The 22,419-nt window shown below is 43.9% G+C and overlaps 1 pseudogene; it reads left to right on the top strand.

Annotated features, from left to right (window-relative positions):
• Positions 1–495: 495 nt before the first annotated feature.
• Positions 496–22,419, top strand: part of LOC133762101 (heterogeneous nuclear ribonucleoprotein A1-like) — a 66,931-nt pseudogene continuing 45,007 nt past the window's right edge.

Here is a 22,419-nt window from a genome sequence, read left to right as displayed (position 1 = left end):
ATCCTTTCCACAGAGACACAATTAAACCACCTTGGAGTCCCAAGATAAACAAAGCAAGTGCATTTCAGCAAAGACGTTCCAAGGATATAGGAGATCCACTTAGCAGTGCCTTGTTTTGCTCTCCTCCCGAAATAGTCTTAGACCAACTGTGAGCTCCAGGCAGGCCTGAGTGGATTAGAAATTCTGCTCAGTTTTCCCAAGAGCAGAGACACTGATTAACTGTCCCTAAGTCCCAATTTTCCTTACCCATCAACGGTGGCTAACAAGGTCTGACTCACAGTGTCATGGGGAGACTTCATTTACAGAGCGGCTTTGCTCAGTGCCTGGTGCGCAAGAGCCACTCTGTCAATGTTAGTTCCTTTCCCATAAGTGCAATTCGCTGACCAGATTAAACATGGAAGGAAAAATTCTTTCCATATGTTCAGGTAAATAATTGACAAGGTTCAAATTGCCTTCTAATTTGCCAACAGAGGTTTCGACCTCTTGTCCTTTGGCATGGTGCGGTTACTTGAGACCCTGCAGCTGCACGTGTTGGCTTTGACTTTGCCTGCTCTGCAGAACCCTGTGTGTTGGTTTGAAGACACAGAGGCTCTCTTCCTGCACTGCTTTCGGCAGGCCCTGACCTCCAAGCTCTTTGTGTGGGAATGCACTGGAGCTTGGTCCGGTCTCCCAAGTCTGTCTGGACTGACTCCCATTGTGCCTAGTGGCGCATGGGTTGGATTGCTGCCCAGGATAATGCTCCGTGGCAGTGAGACCACACACAACAGAGGCATCTTTGGGGGAAACGCAAAGCCAAGACCCTTTATTTCATCAGCCCCGTGGAGCCATCAGCTCAACTACACTCTGGTGGCAAAGGGAGCCTTGCTCTGCTTCCAAAGGGACCTCACAGCATTGTGGAAAGAGAATGGGCTTACAAATGTGAGGAAAGTTCAACTCCCACAATTGTCACTGTGACGTAGGGAAAGACGTGACCAATTCCTCAGTCTCTGTTTCCATTTTGCTAGATGGCAATGCCCCAAATGTAGAATCTCTGTGAGAATTCATTAGGAAATCACACCGTGCCTGGCACGGAGTAAATCATCAGTAAATATCAGTGCCCTTCTGTGTGTATGATGATCAGCCCAGGGCCACACTTGCACAAGGTCATGTGCTGACTCCCCAACTGTAATGACGACAGCAGGAACAGACACTGAGGCAGAAGTGAACATTCTCTCCACTCCGGGAGATAGTAATCAACAACCGGCATTTCCTTATTTAAAAAGTAGACCAGCACCCTCCAAGGGCTTTTTAGATATACCTTTATGGTCTGTCTTGGTGGGTACACTGGTTTGACTTGCTTGGCATAATCTATCCTCTTTCCGGTATACTTTCCAGTAATTCAGAGTTTGTCAGGCTGGATACCACATTCCCTAGGCCCCTAAGGTTGTTAGCATCTTATGTGTGATGTAGATTGCAGTGATGAGAGGCACTACCTGCAATTTAGATTTGGAATGAAGTTCCATGATATTTTAGGTTGGGTTCCCTGGAAACAGATTCTGAGGCAACAATTTGCATGCAGGAGCTTTATCAGGGACCGCTTTGGGGAACAACACACAGAAAGAAATAAGGAAGCCTTATTGCACAGGGGAGAAGTTGATTTTTAATGTAGTTGCAAGAGAAACCTCAACCAATCCCCACAGAGTGCTCTCAAGCTGGGAAGACCATTCAGAGTTGTCCCCAGCAGAGCCAACTGGGACCAATACAGCACACCCTACATCCATGAGTCATTGAATGTGAGCTGTTCCCAGGGACAGGACTGACTTTGGGCAAGGCAGCTCTTCTCAGTCAAGGGTAATTTTCATATATGGACACAGCCTGCAGCCGTAAAGGTCCTGGAAGCTGGAAGAATATGTGCCAGGTCCTGATGGGTTAGTGTCAATGGCCTACCATAGGCCTCCAAAGCCCACTCCAAAGTACCCATTCACTTGCTTATGCTATGGCTAACCCATCTGCAAAGATCTCCTTGATTCTGGCTGATCTTCTTTCCTGGGAGATTTTACCAAGGAGAAGTTAATCCAGTGGACTTCAGCCCCAGTGATACAGGCTCTACCTAACACTCACAGTCTCCCCTCTGCACTGCCCATACCAGATTCCCTCCACTCTTAGCTATATAACCTTTGCTTCTCTGGGTGGCTCATCTCTGGGGTAACAAACCTTCATCTCCTAAGGGCTCAGTCCTTAGTCAGCAGGCTCTTTTTAGGCTATGACTACTGTACTTGTCCTTTACTGTCCAAATTTCACAGGGCCATAATTAAAGATGCCAACCCTAGTGCTCAACAGTCTGCCAGAATGGTAGTTTGTTACATCTTTTGTGTGACAGATCTCTACCTCATCCGGATGGTGAAGGCTGATTATCCCTACCTGCAAGGTAACTTTTTTCCTTAAAAGCAGTCTTTTGGCATGATGAACCACTGAGACTAACATTGCAGAGATACGAAGCACAAATTCCCCCAGGTCAGACACTGGGAATGACGGTAAGGTAGGCTACTCCTATTTCTACCCTTTAGTTCCTAAGCATATACATTCTATCTTTGGGGTCCCAGCACCCTATAATGTCGGTTGCTTTCCAGTGTATTGTGTCTTAGAACACCGTGTTCTATCTGGTAATAAAGCTGTGTGCACTGGGAAAGAGACATCAGTGCAAGAATGGGAGGTAACATGGAGTGGGGTCATCTCACAATTGCTTGCTACTGGATCACCCAACTATATGACTTGGTGGGTTTGACAGACAGGGAGCTCTGCTCAGATGATCACTTGATCCATATGGCCAGAGCCCAGTAGTATTGTTAAAAAAAGATTTACTTATTTGAAAAGGAAACCATCAGAGAAAGAAGGACAGAGGGAGGGTCGGAGGGAGGGAGGAAGAGAGAGAGAGAGAGAGAGAGAGAGAGAGAGAGAGAGAGATATTGATTCCATTCATGGGTTCACTCCCCAGATGACCACGATAGTCAGGGCTGAGAAAGATGAAGCCAGGAGCCAGGAACTCCATCTGGTCTCACATATAGGTGGTAGGGGCACTAGTATCTGGGTCATCTGCTGCTGCCTTCTCAGCTGCATGGACAGGAAGCTGGATCAGAAAAACTGCAGCTGGGACTTGAAAACTGGCACTTGAACATGGGAGGCCAGATAGCAAGCAGTGGCTTAACCCCTGTGCCACAATGAAGCACACACAGATACATTGCATCTGCTTGTTTCAGATGAAAAGGCAGTAATTTTAAAGCCCATGCTAACACTTATAACAGTGTTTTCCAAACTTATTGGAGGATGTTTGAAAAGTCACTGGAGGTTCTTGTTAGAGCTCTAAATGTCAATGTCCACTGGATCAGAATTAGGTCTGGGAAGCTGTGTATTTAACAAGTACCCAAGGTGAGTCTTAGCAGAAAAGTTAGGAAACCATGCGCATTACTATAGCCCTCTCCCTGGTCAGTGTTATTACATAGACAAGGGACCTTCCAGTGTTGTTACCACACCAGTGGCATGAGTGAATCCCTTGCATGGGTAAACCAATTGGATGTGTAGAAAATAGTCATTAAACAGACCTCAGTAGTCAAACTCACCAAGGCACTGGATGTGGCATGGGCTTTTTATCAAGAGGAAGAAAGCAACACTAGGTGAACAGACTAAATGCCAGTGTGCTATATTATGATCCCTTTCAGGCCACTGAATGAATAATAGAGAGAGCAGTGCTAAGTCATTATTTTTTCCTTTAGTCCAGGATTCTTAGAAATCTCTCTGGCTTTTTTCCCAAAGGCGAAATTAATCTGTGGAACATGCATTAATGCTGAGCTGTTTCCTTTGTCGCAAAGGCAGAGAGAGAAGTATAGCTTGACAGTAATGAATGACTATATTACACAATTACTTAAATATGAGTCCTCAGCAAAAATGAAATGACTCGAGGCTTTTCAACAAACACCAGCTTTAAGCTCAGTAAATAATGGCTTGTGTCAAATTTGTTTATTAGCATGGGTAATTTGTTCTTAACTAGACATATTTTACACTTGAAGTAATGTTTTACTAGAACTACATAAAACAATTGTGCAATTGATAATAAATATGTCACTACTGGTAAGTAATTAATTCATACGAAGCTAATTAAAACCATACTACCACTGCATAGAGTATAGAAAAAGAATGTGTAAATAAATGAAGTCGATATAATCAAATAACAGATGGTGTGAAAAAGGCAACAATAAGAGAATTAAAGACATGGACAAAGTTGTGTGGGTGACCATATTTATCAAGTACCTATAACACACTTGAAATTGTACCTAAAAAGTTGCTCAGAACTTTTTAGGGAGTTACTGAATTTAGTTATTATAGATGAGGAAAGTGAGTATATTAGTCAGCTTTTTGTTGCCTTAAGATACCCAAGGGGCTGGTGTTGTGGCAGGACGGGTAAAGCAGCTGTCTGAGATGCTGGCAACCCATATGGATGTGGGTATGTGTCCCAGCTGCTCCACTACCCATTCAGCCCCCTGCTCATGGCCTAGGAAAAACAGAAGAAGTTGGCCCAAGTGTTTGGGACCCTGTCACCCATATGAGAGACCTGGAAGAAGCTCATGGCTTTGGCCTGGCCCAATCTAGCCATGGCCATTGTAGTGAACCAGCAGATAGAAGAGAGAATTCTCTCTCTCTCTCTCTCTCTCTCTCTCTCTCTCTCTCTCTATCAAATAAATGAATAAATGTCTTTTAAAAAAAGATACCTGAGAGGAGCTGCTTAGAAAGGAAGGAAGTTAATTTTGGCCTACAGTTTTGAGATTCACAATTCAACACTGGGTAGCACCAGTCTGAATAGGAGCATGGATGGCAGAACATGTGCATAAGGAGGCTCACATGGCAAGCCAGGGGCAGCGAGTAGCGAGGCCCAATTCAGCTTTGATAGCCAACCCTCTCATGAGAACTACCTTGCAAGGGCAAGTCCTCAATGACCTAAAGACCTCCCAGTGGACCCAAGAGACTCCATAATTAGATCAAATCCATACCCCTAATCCATTAGTCACTAGCATTAATCCATTATGCATTAACATGATACTTTGGGGGCCAAGCTCCCAACAGTAAGTCTTTGGAAGCCACCCAAACTATTATCTAAATCATAACAGTGGGGATTCACAAGGTTAAGCAGCTTGTACTGTGACATACTAGTAATTAATGATGGGATGAGACTGAGGTCTGAACTGAGGCATAGACGACTCCAGAGTCGTGCTTATTTACCAGACTTCAGCATAGTTACACAAGCATGACTTTTTGGTCAAATATATCTTAGTTTCTGTCCTGCATTAGGCACCCATCAGCTACATGATGTTCTTGGTGAAAACATTTAGTATCTCTCAGCCTTGAAATTATTACCTTCCACTACATAGAAGTCTTGTGCGGATCAAATGTGAACAATACATGGTAAGTGCCTAGCATAACATTTGGCACACATTAAGTGCTAAGTAAGCTAATAGAGCATCGCCAGAAAAGCTGGCACAGAGGAAATAATAAATCAGCAGACTAAGACTTGAGCCTCATTTTCATTTATAGTAAGACAACGTTTTTCTCTGTGCGAATTCCAATCGATATGTACTGAATTTAGGCAAAAATCTGGCTCCATGTGAGAGTACTTATATGGAGTTAAAAGATAATGTGCATTTTCCATAAACTTTTTGGAGACTGCTTATACAGATTACAGATTTCTGGGACAGTCTTACTGTCGTGAAACTTCGTTATTTTTGAAAAATAAGTTTCATTTAATTCAATTCAATACCATTATTTAGGCACTAGTGTTAATTCCTTACATCAAACAGCTTATAGCTTTAATGACTGGGTATAGGATGGTAGCAGGAGACCAGAAGAGGAAAACATGAGAATCATTTGGAAGGAAAATAAATCATTCTCAGACGGAAGTAAATCCCAGAGGAATTTGCCTTGCTTATAAAGTAGCAAACAAATCCTGGCAAGCTAGGAATCCTGTCTCACACACTAATGCAAAAGAGACTAACAATTCTGTGTAGTAATTGAGACTACAACAACAAAATACAAAGTGGGAGTAAGAGTGGACCAGGCAGAAAAATATGGTAGAAGCAAAGAGTTGGGGACAAGAGAGCCCTGTGGACTGGCACATCAGAAATAGGGAATAATTGCATAGGACTGGAAGGTTCCCTTGGGGGAAGTAGATGGAAAAAGGGTCATAACACATTGGGCTACCTAAGATTGAAAGAGTCAAGTTCTGAAGGGGACTTCCATGTACTTTATGCTGTATGTCCATGTTTGCTACTTCACCTGCATATTGAAATTACCTGGAAGTTTTTAAGGGATATTGATGGAGTGCTGTGCTCCAAAACAACTATGTAGACTGTTGGGGCCCACCTGCATATTTAGAAAATGGAAAACTTGTCACAAGATATTTTAAAAAATATCTATTTGAAAAGACTGGATAAAGAAATTATGGGATATGTACTCTAAGGAATACTACACAGCAGCAAAAAAAAAAAAATGAAATCTGGTCATTTGCAACAGAATGGAGGAATCCGGAAAACATCACACTGAGTGAAATAAGCCAGTCCCAAATGGACAAATATCATATGTTCTCCCTGATCGGTGACAACTAACTGAGCACATAAAAGGAAACCCGTAGAAGTGAAATTGACACTATGAGAAGCAATGACTTGATCAGCCCTTGTCTTGTCGCAGAACAGATTATTATTGAATTCTTTTTACTATTTTCTCTTTCTACTTAATACCATTGGTTGAACTCTTTACTTGACACAGAATTATTCTTAGGTATTTAAATCCAATTGAAAATTGATCCCTGTAAAAAATAAGAGTGGGAATAAGAAAGGGAGGAGATGTACAGTTCGGCACACATTCCCACGGACTTATACCTAAGGGTAAAGCTAAAAACTTGCCATGGGACTCCAAATACCATTAAGTTGGCAGCTACTATTACCATCTTACTAGTTAAAGTGATCATTTTAAGTGCATAACTGATCATAAAGATAGGAATAAGTATCAAAGGAATCACATAAAGAAGACCAAATGTCTGCTAATAACAATAGATAGAATTAAAAAGGAGAGAATGAGCCAACATGGGAAGTAGGCCACACAGCAGACTCATAGAATGACAAACACCCTAAATAGAATTCTGGCCTCGGAATCAGCTCTGAAGGTATTCGGATCTGGCTAAAAAGCCAGAGCATTTCAGGCATGGAAATCCAAGACACTGTGGCAAAGAATGGCCTACATGAAAGATCTCTATGAGTGAGATCCTAGTGGAAAGAAGGGACCATCAAAGAAGGAGGTACCTTTCTCTGAAGGGAGGAGAGAACTTCCACTTTGATTATGGCCCTGTCTAAATAATGTTGTAGTTTGTGGACTCAAAAGGCTTCCATAGCCTTGGCAGCTCATGACAAGAGTCTTGGGTGATTACTGACATCATAAATAAGACTGTCAATTGTTAAATTAACAACAGGAGTCACTGTGCACTAGCTTCACATGTAGGACCTCTGTCCTTAATGTGTTGTACTATGAGAATTAACGGTAAAACTTGTCTTCAAATGGTACTTTATACTTTATGTGTCTGTTTGGGTGCAAACTGTTGAAATTTTTACTTAGTATAGAGTTGATCTTCTGTATATAAAGATAATTAAAAATGAATCTTAATGAAGAATGTGATGGGAGAGGGAGTGAGATAGTGGGTATGGGGGAAAGAGCTGTACCTATGAAATTTATATTTATTAAATAAAAGTTTTCTAAAAAAATTTGTTTGAAGGTATTTGTGAGCTACTAAGGATGTGAGAATTTAGAGGCCCAATACTGACAAGAGGCAGAAAGCCAAGAGTAATGAAATGACTGTTGAGGAAAATTTTAATTTATTTTATTTATTGGAAAAGCAGAACCTAGAGAGAGGGCAGGGGGAAAGACAGAGACATAAAGTTCCCATCCACTGATTCATTCCCCAAAGGCTCCCAATGGCCGGGACTACACTGAGCTGAGGCCAAGCGTCAGGAACTCAATTCAGGGCTCCCACACGGGTGGCAAGGACCCAATTGCTTAAGCCATCACCACTGCTTCCCAGGGTCTGCATTAGAAAAGAGATGGCATCAGGAACTAGAACTGGATATTGAGCCCAGGCACTTGGGTATGGAATGCAAGAATCTTAACTGATGTCTTAAGTTCCAGGCTAAACATCTGGGAAAACATTTTCACTCAAGAGGATTGACTGTCAATTTCAAAATTAGTGACTGAGAGGTGGAAAGTAGGATAAATTTCAATACTTTCAAAGAACTGGGGATAAGGAGGTGGTGAAAACTGGAGTTCAAAGACTACCAAGAGTAACCCCTGCACTTCATTTACAAACCCAAGATTTACAACCAGGAGTAAGGATGGCCTGGAAATAAACTAGATCTCCTAAAAACTAAATCCCAGATTTGAACATCACACTCCCCTATCAAATTAAGGTGATCTTATTCCAGTCTAACTGCCATCCACAAGCACAGGTAAATTGTCTCTGGTAAAAGATACCATCATAGCATCAGACAGAGGTTTCAAATTTTCCCTATGATATTCCGCACACAATCTCCAGCATTCAATCAAAACTAAGAACACACACACACACACACACTACAAATCTTACAAATCTTGGTTGGAAACCAGAAGAAAATCAGACAGCATATACAGACCTATAGCAATACGAGGGAACCGCTCACAAGAACATGGATGAATCACCATACTTTATGTTGAGAAAGAGGCTAGGCATAAACGGTTACATTTTGTATGATTTCATTTATTTAGAAAAAGATAATACTGAGAAGCAGAAAACAGATCAGCCACTGATAAGGGATGGAGGTGGGAGTAGGGGGTCATAAAAGGACAGGAACAATGGTATACTGATCAATGGTTAAAAAGTTCTACAAATATTCATTAAATAAAAGTTTAATAAAAAAAACAAAAACAAAAAAAAATTCTACAAATAAAACTTCTCTGATGTGTATTATTACCAGTCATGCTAGTGTAAATATTCCCATCATGGCATTCCCATCACGATGACAACAAACATGGTGGAACTGAAAAAAGATGCCCAACAGTACATCATTATATAGCATTTCCACCATACAGACATAATATATAAATATCCCCATGAACATAGACAATAATAAAGTATGAAATAATTAGTAAGTAATGAGTTTATATACTCATACTGGTCAGTTTCCATTTCTGTAACAAAATACCTGAGGCAGGCTATTTGATATCAAAAGAGGCTTATTTTGGCCCACAGTTCTGGAGGTTCACATTTCAGGACTGGGTAGGCCCCATTGCTTTGGCTTCTGGTGTTGGTCTTGCTGGCAGAGCACCAAGATGGAGCAGGTCATCACTTGGCAAGAGATAAGGAGCAAGCCTGTCTGTCTGCAGCTCTATTGTCTCTCTGTCTCCCCTTATAAAGTCGCTGAGTTGCAGTGGGGGCTCTTCCCTAATGATCTAACCTAATCTCAGTCCCTTCCCAAAGTCCCCACCTCTAAACCCCATAACTGGATTAATTGGATTAAGTGTCCACCCTCCTAGTATCATTACAAACTTTAAACTTCTGCACAAATTTGGGAACCCATGTCACATTCAACTCTAGAAGTGAGATTACTCCTGTCTTTAATACAAATTGACTTGTAAGTTTACATAATTTAATTTTAAATAATAGCTGTTATAACAATAGGCCTGGAAAATTCCTGAAAGTTTAACAATTGACTCTCAAAAGGCAATACATTCGGCACTAGACACGAGGGAAGTTTTCAGGTGGTGAAAGTGTTCCATATCTTGATGTGGTGGTGTTAAATAACCAAATACACTTGTCAAAAACTATGGATCCATACACTGGAAAGGCTGAATTTATTGTATGTAAATTATAACTCAAAAAATCCTGACCACAAAATATGCATACATCATTTGATTCACCAATATTAATTCTAGACATCCACTCTCACTTATATTCAAACATCTCTGCCATTGACTCTAATAATAAGACAGAAAATAGCCTGAAATCCACAAATAGGAAAATGTACCAACTGTTGTATATTTGTACAATAGAATATTAGCAACTAGAAGAGGTGAATTACGAAACAGTGGTTGCTCCTGAAAGATGAGCAGGCAATAAAGATGAAGAGATTTACTTTTCACACACACTCTGCTGTACATTTTGACATTTTGCATGCACATATATTACTTATTCCTAAGGTAAAGAAACCACAAGTCGATTTTAATTAAAACGAAGTAAAAGCATTTTCGAAGGAGCAAAGTTTCCTGAGATAATGTATGGCCAACACACTTGCATTAACATTTTTTTAACAAATTTTTTTTAAAATTTTTTAATTAATTTATTTTTTTGACAGGCAGAGTGGACAGTGAGAGAGAGAGACAGAGAGAAAGGTCTTCCTTTGCCGTTGGTTCACCCCCCCAATGGCCGCCACAGCCGGCGCGCTGTGGCCTGCGCACCGCACTGATCCGAAGGCAGGAGCCAGGTGCTTCTCCTGGTCTCCCATGCGGGTGCAGGGTCCAAGGACCTGGGCCATCCTCCACTGCACTCCCGGGCCATAGCAGAGAGCTGGCCTGGAAGAGGAGCAACTCAACTGGGACAGAATCCGGCGCCCCGACCAGGACTAGAACCCGGTGTGCCGGCACTGCTAGGCGGAGGATTAGCCTGTTGAGCCGCCGCACCAGCCTTGCATTAACATTTAAACGGCTTCAGTACTCTGTCCTGTGCTGCTCACCACTCAGTGGACGAAGGAAATGAGGCCCAGAGACTGCAAAGCCCTCCCAAGGGCTCACTGCCAGGAAGTGTCACTCCGGGCTTAGGGCATCCTAGGCAGACCTCTGGCAACTGACTGGGGGAAGGTGAACTCCCACATCCCCACGAGGGGACTTCTAGAAAAGAAGGACCAATACTCAAGCATGCAACCTGGAGGCTTAGGGCAGGAGGTGGAAGAGGTGATTGAAAAGGAACAGTCACAGAGAAAGTGGGTACCCTGATGTAATTTGTTGCTTAACATATTGGGGGACAACATATTTGTGGGGGAAAAAAACCACTTTCTTCTGTGTTGTTTGAACTACTCCAAGACTTCACACTGAGCCTTTAAGAAAGCACTTTGTCATCAGGTGTGTGGGCCCAATGCCCTGCCTTAGGCACCTGGCTTTTCTGGATTCTCATACTGCCATCGGGAAGCTGGTGTTCTCCACCAGCACATCACAAGCATGGTGTGAAAACTTCATGTCCTGGAACAATTTGGGATGAAGCTGGAATGAGCTTAACCTGCTACGTCTTTTAATGTTTGCTTCTATGTGCAGTTGCGGACAGAAAGAGGACTATAATGAGTACCTCCCTGTACCTGAAATCCAATGAATTCGGTGATAACTCGCTGTGCGGAAGTGAGCTGCAGCCAGGAGCCCAGGAGCAGCCTGGCCTGACACAGTGTGGTCATACGTGTCAAATCGAACGACTCAGGAGGAAATCAGCAGTGGCACACAAACTTCTACAACCCCGAACTCACCAGCTGCAGACAAGGGTTGCGCTGGGAGAACTTAAGAGTCACTGGAGGGTATTTAGTTGTCCGGGTGAGCAGCAAAACTGTGCTAATGAGGTCTTTAACGCCTGCGCTACAACCAGCAGCTGAGGCTAAGCAGAAGCAGGTGGGTGTGCCAGCAGCTCAGCCGTGGCAGGGGGAGCTCAGAAGCAGAGAAATCACTCTTCCCGGTGGCAGGGAGGCAGGGGACACTTGGTTTTTTATGCTATTCTCTGTTTTCCCCACATTTCCTGCGTATTTACTCCTCAAATTAAAAAAAATATACTAATTCCGAAAAACAACAGGTTGTGCTATGCTCTGGCTTGAATATGATTCGTCCCTTTCAGAACTCACGTGGAAATTTGATTGCTATTGTGGTGGTGAAGGGGGTGGACTTTTAAGAGGGGATTGGGTTGTTAAGAGGGATTAACACCTTTCCCGCAGGACTGGATTAGTTACTGCAAGAGTGGTCGTGTAAAAGGAGGCTGCTGCTCGCCTTCTGTCCCCCCCACATTCGTGCTCTCGCTCTACTGCTTCTCCACTGGGTTATGCTGCTGCCACATGAGGTCCTCACCAGCGGCCGAGCCAGGGCTGCTGCTGGGGACTGCCAGCCTGCAGAGCCGTGAACCAAATAAACCCGGTTTCTGCATAAGTCATCCTGTCTCAGGTTCTCATATTAGGATCGAAGACTGTAGCATTCAATGTACTTTTCCCAAGTGTTCCTTTCTTGGTCATTTGGGGTTTTTTACAGCTGTGATTCTGTCAATTGTCATCGTCAGAGTTTTCCCACAGCTAGCAGCCAGTGGCTCGAGCAGGAGAGGTAGGAGGAGGAAAGAAGACACCCTTCCCCTTAAAACAAAAAGGACACCCTTCCCCAGCCTGCCTCCTTGGCCCCCAGCCTGCCTCCTCGGCGTGCTTCGGCCTTGTTCTCCGTGCGTTTTCTTTACTCGAGAATTGAAGACTTGTTTTAAGTATTTCTACTTCCTTTTCACTCCCAAATTCTCCCTGGCTATCACATGCCCTCTTCCTCGCTCCGGTTCTGATAAAGCAAATAGAACAAACAAATGAAAAGTGAAATATGAACTTATCAACCTAAGCAAGTAGTCGAAAACTAGAAAAGTCAAGATTTCAGGTAAACAGGGTAGGAAGAGGGTATCTTAGAAAGAGTGTAAATGTCAACCTTCCTACCTCAAATCTAAATATTGAATTCTGTGTGAGGAGGTGCCCTACAGAGCAAGACAGAGAGGAAACATGTGCACCTGCCGGCCAGAGTTGGGGGCTAAGGACCCACCTGAGCACAGGTAGAATAGCAGCTGGGGGGGGGGGGGGCGCTATTTGAAGACACGTTGCCCCAGATCTGATAAATTTCAAACTTTTTTCAATCAGATGAGTGACTCTGTCTATCTTGGAGAGGATTAAGGGAGCCCCACCTGGGGAGAGAGGCCCTTTATGGGCTGGGACAAGTTGGTGGGGCATGGATGACAGAGGAAAGTAATTTTCTCCCTCATCTCTTCTTTTCAACAAGGACTCAGACCATTGTAGAGTCCTCTGTAACTGACTAGATCATTCCACTCAATGATTAAAATTTTTCTCTGGACCAAACTTCTTTTTTTTTAATTTTTTATTTATTTGAAAGTCAGAGTTACACAGAGAGAGAAGGAGAAGCAGAGAGAGAGAGAGAGAGAGGTCTTCCATCCGCTGGTTCACTCCCCAGATGGCTGCAACAGCTGGAGCTGTGCCAATCCGAAGCCAGGAGCCAGGAGCTTCCTCCAGGTCTCCCATGTGGGTGCAGGGGCCCAAGGACTTGGGCCATCTTCTATTGCTTTCCCAGGCCATAGCAGAGAGCTGGATCAGAAGTGGGGCAACAGGGTCTTGAACCGGCGCCCATATGGGATGCTGACGCCTCAGGCCAGGGCATTAGCCCGCTGTGCCACAGCACTGGCACCAAGGACCAAACTCTTATTTCAGCAAAAATATAAATGACACAAGTTCATCTTTATAACAATAAAACTGGAATTTACCAAGGTGACTTCAGTTCCCAATCTGGTTTCTGGAGACACCTGCATAAACTGTATTTGATCTACTGTTTTTTGAAAATAGGAAAGGTATCTCATGCTATGATCACATTTGGTAAGAGCTGTGTATTATGAGCATGACAAAAAATTAAAATTAAAATGATCAAATTGAGGGTAACAGGTTATGATTCTTTGGAGTATTTAATTTTAATTAGGACTTCCAGATGGTAACTTAATAACTCATGTTTAAATTGCTTTTGGCAATTAATGCCAGCTTTTAAATCAGTGTTACATACATTGCCTATTAGATTTACATTAAGTAATCAAACATTTATGCTTATTACAAAATGCTGTTATGATGTTCACAAGCATTCTACTTAATTATAAATCATGCTATGGCAAATATTTCTTGTGAGAATATTTTGATACATGTTTCCATAGTGTAATCTTGCAATGTCTGCCCTGTCTATTGCTTGTATACTGTGTTTGCCAGAAAAGCAGGTACAAATAGAAGCATGTCCTACGTTCTCTCATTGAACAGAGCCAGTTTTCACCTTAAACTGAGTCAGATTGAAGAACTCACTCAGAACACGAATTTCTTGGAACTGGGGGAATTATTTTGTTATTACTCTTGGGACTTGATCCATGAAATTTTTTTTTTTTATTTTGAGATTGGCAAGAAAACACATTTATAAACAAATAGATATCCTTTCTTTAATGGAAAGAACCAGGGAAGTTCTAAATGCTTACTATTACAAATACATGCAAACAAAAAGATCTTCTTTCTTCCATTCTGAACCAATTAACTTCAGCCATGTTCTGAGAGGAACCGTCAAGGCTTTTGTGATATTGAAATAACCTGAATAACAACTACAGCAACAACAAAAAACCCTTGATGATCTCTATGAAATAAATATTGTTTTAGGCCTTGAAAAATTCCCTCACATGTGCTCAGAATTATTATTTTCTCCCTCTTCTAAAGATCCTGAGGAAACACACAAGGCAACAGAGAGTCCCAGAGCAAATGCATGGCAGAAACTAACTAGACCGGCACAAAGCAGCTCTCTTGCACCAAGCCAGCAGTTCACCCCAGGGTGCTGCACAAAAAGTTCATGAATAAATGGCATTAAAAGGTTATTTTGGGCTGGCACCACGGCTCAATAGACTAATCCTCCGCTTTCGGTGCCGGCACACCGGGTTCTAGTCCCGGTTGGGGCGCCGGATTCTGTCCCGGTTGCCCCTCTTCCAGTCCAGCTCTCTGCTGTGGCCCAGGAAGGCAGTGGAGGATGGCCCAGGTCCTTGGGCCCTGCACCCGCATGGGAGACCAGAAGGAAGCACCTGGCTCCTGGCTTCGGATCAGCGTGGTGCGCCAGCCACAGCGCGCCAGCCACAGCGCGCCAGCCGCGGCAGCCATTGGGGGGTGAACCAACGGTAAAGGAAGACTTTTCTCTCTGTCTCTCTCTCTCACTGTCAAAAAAAAAGGGGGGGGGGGTATTTTCGTGTAGACTTTGAAATCCATGCATAGTTTTTTTAATAATTTGTATTTTTCTTGAGCTTTTTGAAGACCCTTCCTATGCATAATTTCATGAACTTTTTGCACTAAAACAAGTAAGTTCTAATTCTATTTTCCTTGAACTTTTTGAAATACCCTTGTAAATTCTTTGGGGCTACAGAAAATTGTTTTCAATGAAATCTCAAGAAGTCCAATATACTTTTAATTAATTATTTGAGAGACAGACCATCAGACAGAGCTGCCATCTACTGGCTTACTCCCCAAATGCCCACAGCAGCTGAGGGCAGGTTTGGGACCAGAGCCAAGAACACAATCCAGGTCTCCCATTTGGATGGCAGGAAACCAATTACTTGGATCATCATCACTGCTTACCAGGGTATGATAAGCAAGAAGCTAGAATTGAGGGTGGAGTCAGATTATCAAAGCCAGTACTTTGATGTAGGGAACAGGTACCTTAAGTGGCTTCTTAACCGTCAGGCTAAATGATCATTCCAGGAAATCTAATATTCAAAACAGAGTGAAACCACTTGATCATTCCAAGTCAATTTCATGGCTTCTATCAATTTTCAAAATATTCGCCAAGTGGCGAGAGTTACCAAGAAAACTGATTTTTCCTTATCTCAGCTCCAAAAACAGTGGAAATCAAGAGCCTTCTAAAACTTCTTTTTCAATGTTCTCTCTCTCTTTTTTAAAGATTTATTTTATTTATTTGAAAGACAGTTACAGAGAGAGGCAGAGACAGAGAGACAGAGGTCTTCCATCCGATGGTTCACTCCCCAGATGGTCGCAACGGCCGGAGCTGCGCCAATTCAAAGCCAGGAGCCAGGAGCTTCTTCCGGGTCTCCCACATGGGTGCAGGGGCCCAAGGACTTGGACCATCTTCTGCTTTTCCAGGCCATAGCAGAGAGCTGGATTGGAAGTGGAGCAGCTGGGACTAAGACTGGCAACCATTTGGGATGCTGGCGCTTCAGGCCAGGGCTTTAACCTGCTGCGTCACAGCGCTGGCCCCAAAGCTTCTTTTTCTAAAAGCTTCTTCGCTACTGATGGGCAGTGCCATCAACCAGGCAGGTTAACACCCAGGCACCTCCCACACTTCAGCAGAACCAGAAGATGGAAGGCTGCGTTGTTGTTAGTGGATAGGAGACACTTGCAGCAACTGTCACGCAGCCCTCGTTGGCAGTCTTCTACCTGGACATGCCCATCATTCTACAGATTCTGGCCTTGCATTCTGGACCAAGCAGAAAGGTATCAAAAGGGAGACCCAGCTGACTTCCTCAAGATTTCCTTTCCTCATCCTCTGACAAGTTTATCTACCCTTTCTTGAACTTCCTGTAAGGGACACAGAGAAGAAATCTAACATATTTGAGTATCTGCTGTGGGTAAGGAATTTTTAATATTTATTTCATTTCATTGTATTTCATTATATTTGAAAGGCAAGGAGAGAGAGAGAGAATCTTCCATTGCCAATTCACTCCCCAAATGCCTGCAAAAGCCAGGCCTGAGCCAGGTTTTGAAACGAGGAGCCCAGAACTCATTCCAGGTCTCACACGTGGGTGGAAGAGACCCAAGTACTTGAGCCATCACTTGCTACCTCCCAATGTGTGCATTAAAAGGAAACTAGAATGTAGGGTGGATCCTGCTAGCATCCCAAGCAGCAGCTTAACCAGTGGTCCACAACACCTGTCCCAAGGTATGTTCATACAAGATGATTTTCCTACAAAATTATTCCCTACTTCATTTGGCCTTATGGTAGATTTGCTCTCATGTTACAAATGAGGAAAACAAGGGCTCAGGATGTCTTCATAACTCATCCAGATGATGCTGCTAAGAGATGGAATTTAGGTTCGGCAAATTCTGAAGCCCAGGTTCCTCCTGTGCTCCAACTCTTACTGCTGGTTTCTCTCAGGCACAAACACTACCTTATTAATGGGCACAGGTATTGTATTACAGGGTGCATTTTTTAAATTGCAAAGCCAGATATCCTCATTTAGTAGACTATATGCACTTTGAGGGGGCCTAGACCATAATACTTTGCTTTGAACAGCATCTAGCAAAAAGAAGTGTATTCCTCTGTTCAATTCCCTCTTTTGTAAAGGACAATATTGCACTCATGGGATCTTAATTTACAATTATATGCTATATGAAGGTACTTCAAGATATTTGTGCAAAAATGCAATTAATAGAAGTGTATTTTGGTGCACAAGAATTTTGAAATTATGTCTTTTTTCAGAAATATGAATTTTTCATGAACTTTTTGAAAGTATGGATTTCAGATTTTTTAAAATTTTATTTATTTGGAAGGCAGAGAGAGAGCTACAGAGAGAGGAAGAAATTTAGAGATTTTTCCATCTACTAGTTCACTCCCTAAATGCCACAATGGCTGGGGCTGGGCCAGGCTGAAGCCAGGAGCCAGGAACTTCTTCCAGGTCTCCCCTGTGGGTACAGGGGCACAAGGACTTAGGCCACCTTCTGCTGCTTTCCCAGGCCATTAGTAGGGAGCTGGATCAGAAGTGGAGCAGCTGGGAGTCAAACCTGAACCAATATAGGATGCTGGCATTGCAGGTAGCAGCTTAATCCATTGCACCACAATGCTGGCCCTGCATTTCAAAATTTTTGTGCACCAAAATACACTTATCTTTCAATTCCATTTTCTCTGACCTTTTGAAGTATCTTCATACTGTTTATCTACCTGAAAGACATTAAGAATCAAGCTTTCAAAAACACCTCTGTCCGTTCCATTACAAGATAGTTGGTGCTGATAAGACATGTGTGTCTGTCAGCTTCCCTTCTGTTCAATCAGAAGAAAGCGTTACTTAATCTAGGACATAGCTGCCATTCACACACAGGGGGATTCTTTGGCAGGATGGGAATGCACATTCTAAATACACTCATTGACTCCTCTGTTCTTGAATTGCCATGCGTATGGGTGATCCTTTGCATCTGGCCATGCAAATAAACTTTCCAGAACTGTGATTTGTAAATGTACTAATGAGGACTTTCCCCTCACTGAGGAGCTCTTGATGGAAGAATTATTGGATGTGCATATCATTTTATCTCACTACAGCAAGTGCAGTTGCCTATACTAAATAAAAATGAACAATTATTTTTTTCATTACTTGTCGTTTTGTTTTAACCCAGCCTTTGTTCCTTTCTCCACAGGCACAGTAATATTAGGAGACAGGAGAATGATCGTTTTGCCAATTTCTTAGAAATGCAATCAGATTTCTTGAAAATGTTAAATTGCATTTGGCATTAAATCATGACACCTAGAGCCCTGATATCAAATAATAAGCCTGGAGAATGTCTACATCTAGACCCAGATTTACGTAAAGGAAAGGAGAGAATCCCTCTGATTGGAGGAGGGTCCCTGAAGTTGCCCCAGTCTACTTTTCCTCTGCCCCCTCTCCTACTTTCCCACCTCCTCCCTCCTTCCCCTAAGGGGTCCCTGCAAAGCCCTGGACTTCGCCTTGACTCTTCTCTCTTGAGGATTCTTCTGAGATATGGGATCATTCTCCCCCTTTGTTCAGACACACAACCTTGCTGGTCCAAAGCAGCCTCCGACCCACATTCCAGATCAGCCTCCACCCAAGGAAAGTTTACAAAGGGCCTCTGGGTTTACAGAGTGCAGAAGAGCTGGAAAATCATCAGACTGTTCATTTTCTTAAGATTTCTTTTTGTTGCTGTATTTTCTTTTTCCCTTCAGGAAGTTCAATGAGTGCTTCTGGTAAATTCAAAAATAATTTTTAAGACATATTTATTTATTTGAAAGTCAGAGCTAAGGGGCCAGGGGAGATATCTTCCATCCACTGGTTCACTCCCCAGATGGCCACAACAGCAGGGGCTAGATCAGGCTGAGGTCAGGAGCCAGGAGCTTCTTCCAAGTCTCCCACGTGGGTGACGGGGCCCAAATACTTCGACCATCCTCCGCTGCTTTCCCAAGCCATTAACACCTGGAACGGAAGTGGAGAAGCTGGGACTGGAACTGGCACCCCTATGGGATGCCGGTACCACAGGCAGCAGCTTCACCCACTACCGTACAACTCCGGCCCCTAAAAATAATTTTCAATATTGCAGAAGAATTTGTGTCATTTTATCTTGCTGTAAATACATTTGGCTAGGTCTGCAAATGAAACTTTGGGTTTTCAACCCTTAACAACAATCTAGCTATCTTGGGCAACACAGGAAAGGCCGCAGCTCCTCATGGACAAAGATGACTAATTAGGATGTTTTATGATGTTTCAGAAATATGAAAAGCCCTGTGCTTTGAAAACCACCAGAAAGGGAATAAGTTAAAAACAGGCAAAGAAACAAAACCAGAACGAGGCAGGATCGAAGTGATGGATAACCACCTGCCTGGGGGCAGCCTAAGGCCAGCAGATCCAGCTCAGACTCCTCTCGAGAGGAGTTTCAAGACCCTGCAAAGGGGCTGATTGTTTTGCAGTAGTGGGCAAGCCTGCAGCCTGGGACACCAGCATCCCCTGTGGACACTGGTTCGAGTCTTGGCTGCTCCACTTCTGATCCAGCTCCCTGCACCTGGAAAGGCAGAGGAAGATTGTGTAAGAACTGGGGCCCCTGCCATCCATGGGTGGAGTTCCAGGCTTCTCATTTCAGCCTGACCCAGTCCTGGCCTTTGTGGCTCTTTCTATCTGTGCAACTCTGCCTTTAAAAGAAATAAATGCATCTTAAAACAAAACAAAGAAAAAAACACCGCACAGGTTTCCCTTCGTGCTGCCTCCTGTGGCTCAGTCCCCATGGGAAGCCTGCTGGGACCTGCTGGGACCAGGAAGTGTCCTGAGCCGAGGCTGCCCTGGCTGGTTGGGCTCTGGGTGCTAAGAGGCAGCGAGCAATGTCCCATTATACCAGTAGCTATCTCGGGGAGGAAGGTTTGTAAAAACCGAGTCACTAGGAGTCAAAGTGAGCAGATAGTAACATAGGCAACACTGCTAAGCAAGAAACTTACAAACCAAATGCACAGAGCTCAGTCCGAATACCCCCCCATCCTAACACCTTTTTTGTCCTCTTGCATTTTGATACACTGCTCTGAGCAGGGCAGAAACTGGTGAGGTTTCAGCTGCACTCAGCAGAGCGGCACCTCGCTCACGGTCTGTTTCCCCAAAGCAGCAGCCTCCAGCCTATGTCACCCACCACTCATCCACCACCTAAAGCTGAGAGTTGCGAGGCAATGAGACCCCGGGTGGATGCCCTCCCTCCACCCATGGGGCTTGCAGTCTCTCCTTCCAGATGCCACAAACACATGTGTGGTAAGATCAGCTAAAACCTAAGGAAACTCTATCCCATGGTCCCATCGCTGAATTCCCTTGGAGACTTTTAGTGGAAATTTTGTAAGATTAAGCTGAGGTTCCAAAGAACATCATAGGTGGCTACATTCCCAAATGAAAATTTATACACCTGTTTGGGGCAGCTTTTTGGCTCTGTTTCTGACCTATTTTTTTGCTAACTGCTTCTGCTATAGGAATAGCTCACCTTGTTTGAATAAAGACATTGTAGTACATTATTATTCCACTAGAGTACAGCTATTGAAAGGTTCTTCTGGCCACTCTTTTTGTCAACCAAGCAATTTAACCGATTTGTTTATAAATTTGGAACCTCTTGTGTTTCTTTAACTTCTAGGAGGGTGTCTCTACATTGTAAACCAGACCGTGGAATCTATGATATATTTGAACATTTCAGAAGCAATGAAAATGTTTTGTGTCCTTTATTCATGAGATGAGTGTGTCAGTGTCTGCAACACAGACTGTGAGGCAAGCATGAGGCTGAACAATGGGGTCCTGGTCTCCTGCCCGGGCCTTTGTTTGCAGGCATAGGAGTAGCAGGGAGGGGAGTGCTCACTGGCATAGGTTTGGACTCAGAAGCAAAGGGATTTCAGAAGGGGGTGCTGCTCTTGCTCCACAAAGACGACTCTCTCTGGGCCAGAGCAGCTGTCTCTCTGTGGTGGTCGGGGAGCTGCCAGAACCTGCGTGGAAGTCTCCGGGCAGAGCTTTGTCCTGCAGGGTGCAGCTCTGCCCTCTCACCGCGGCTGAGCCCCAGGATGCACGCCTCAGGCAGGAAGACGGCTCGCGAGTAGTCAGAGGATCGGCGGGTAGGTCTGGAGACCGGGAAACGTAGAAACTGAAGTCAGAAGTGATCGTGCATGGAAGAGAAAGCCAGCTGCACCTGGCCTCCCGCTACCAAGTCAGGACGGGCCGTAATGGAAAACGGATGCGTTGATAGAAAATCCACCTCCCGGTCCCCTGGCCAGAGCGGCTGCCCTCATCCCACGGAGGCGACGTATTAAGTTTGGCAGCTCTTGTAGCGCTCGCCATGCCAGGGAGGTTATTAAAACTGAACTGAAATGGTTTCATAACTCAAACTGGAAACAAGAGTGAGGAAAATGCTAACACCGAAGTGACAGACCAGAACGAAATGGAGCTAGATCTGTGAGGCTCTCTGGCTCACGTTTCAGGAGGTTCCACGTGTTAAAACAGGCTGAGAGCTTAGCTAAATACAACAAAGGGCCAAGCCAGACATTCAACACCCTGGAAAGCGGGCTGGCCACGGAGAGCGCTCCAGGATTCTCGAAGTTTACTGAGCTTCACTTTCCGGAGCCCCGAGACTGGCTGCCCTGGAACCACATCCCCTAAAACGTGGTCACATGTGGGACGGCCTCTCCACCTCCCCCGTGCTTTTCATTGATTCGGAGGACTTCAAGGCTATTTCCTGGATCTCAAGCATAACCCCTCAGTAAGGAGCTGGGAGAAAGAACCAGAGATGGGAAAAGCAGATGAGTGATGACTTTTACTGTCACAGTGTTGAAGGGTAGAGGCCAAAACCTTTTTGGAAAGACACACTCATTTCAGAATAATACAGTTGAAAACACTTGCTAACATTGTCAAGGGTCTGATGCTAGCAGAGTTGTTCAGGAGAGTTTCTGATAGACTGTGCTTACTCTTCTAAGTCTTTGTATATGTGTCCAAATAAAGCCATTACTGCAAAAAGCCAGCCAACTTCTCAGGGAAGCAGTAAATGGCTTTTCTCTTTGGAGCCAACATGCAAATTTTGAAGCTCACTGAAAGGGTAGTCTCAAGCTTCACACAAGAGAAAATACAGGAAGACCGAGTCATGCCAATGTAATTACCAGAGAGAAAGAGCTGACATGCCAATACTAACAGCCATGGCCAAGGACACTGCTAAGAATTGCCATCCTGGGGCCGGCGTTGTGGCATAGCGGGTTAAGGCACCACGTGCAATGCCGGCATCCCATTATGGCACTGTTTGGAGTCCTGGCTGCTCCACCTCTGACCCAGATCTCTGCTAGTGTGCCTGGGAA

This window comes from Lepus europaeus, chromosome 6, assembly GCF_033115175.1.
Source record: "Lepus europaeus isolate LE1 chromosome 6, mLepTim1.pri, whole genome shotgun sequence".
NCBI lineage: Eukaryota > Metazoa > Chordata > Mammalia > Lagomorpha > Leporidae > Lepus > Lepus europaeus.
This window is presented reverse-complemented; position numbering and strand designations above follow the sequence as displayed.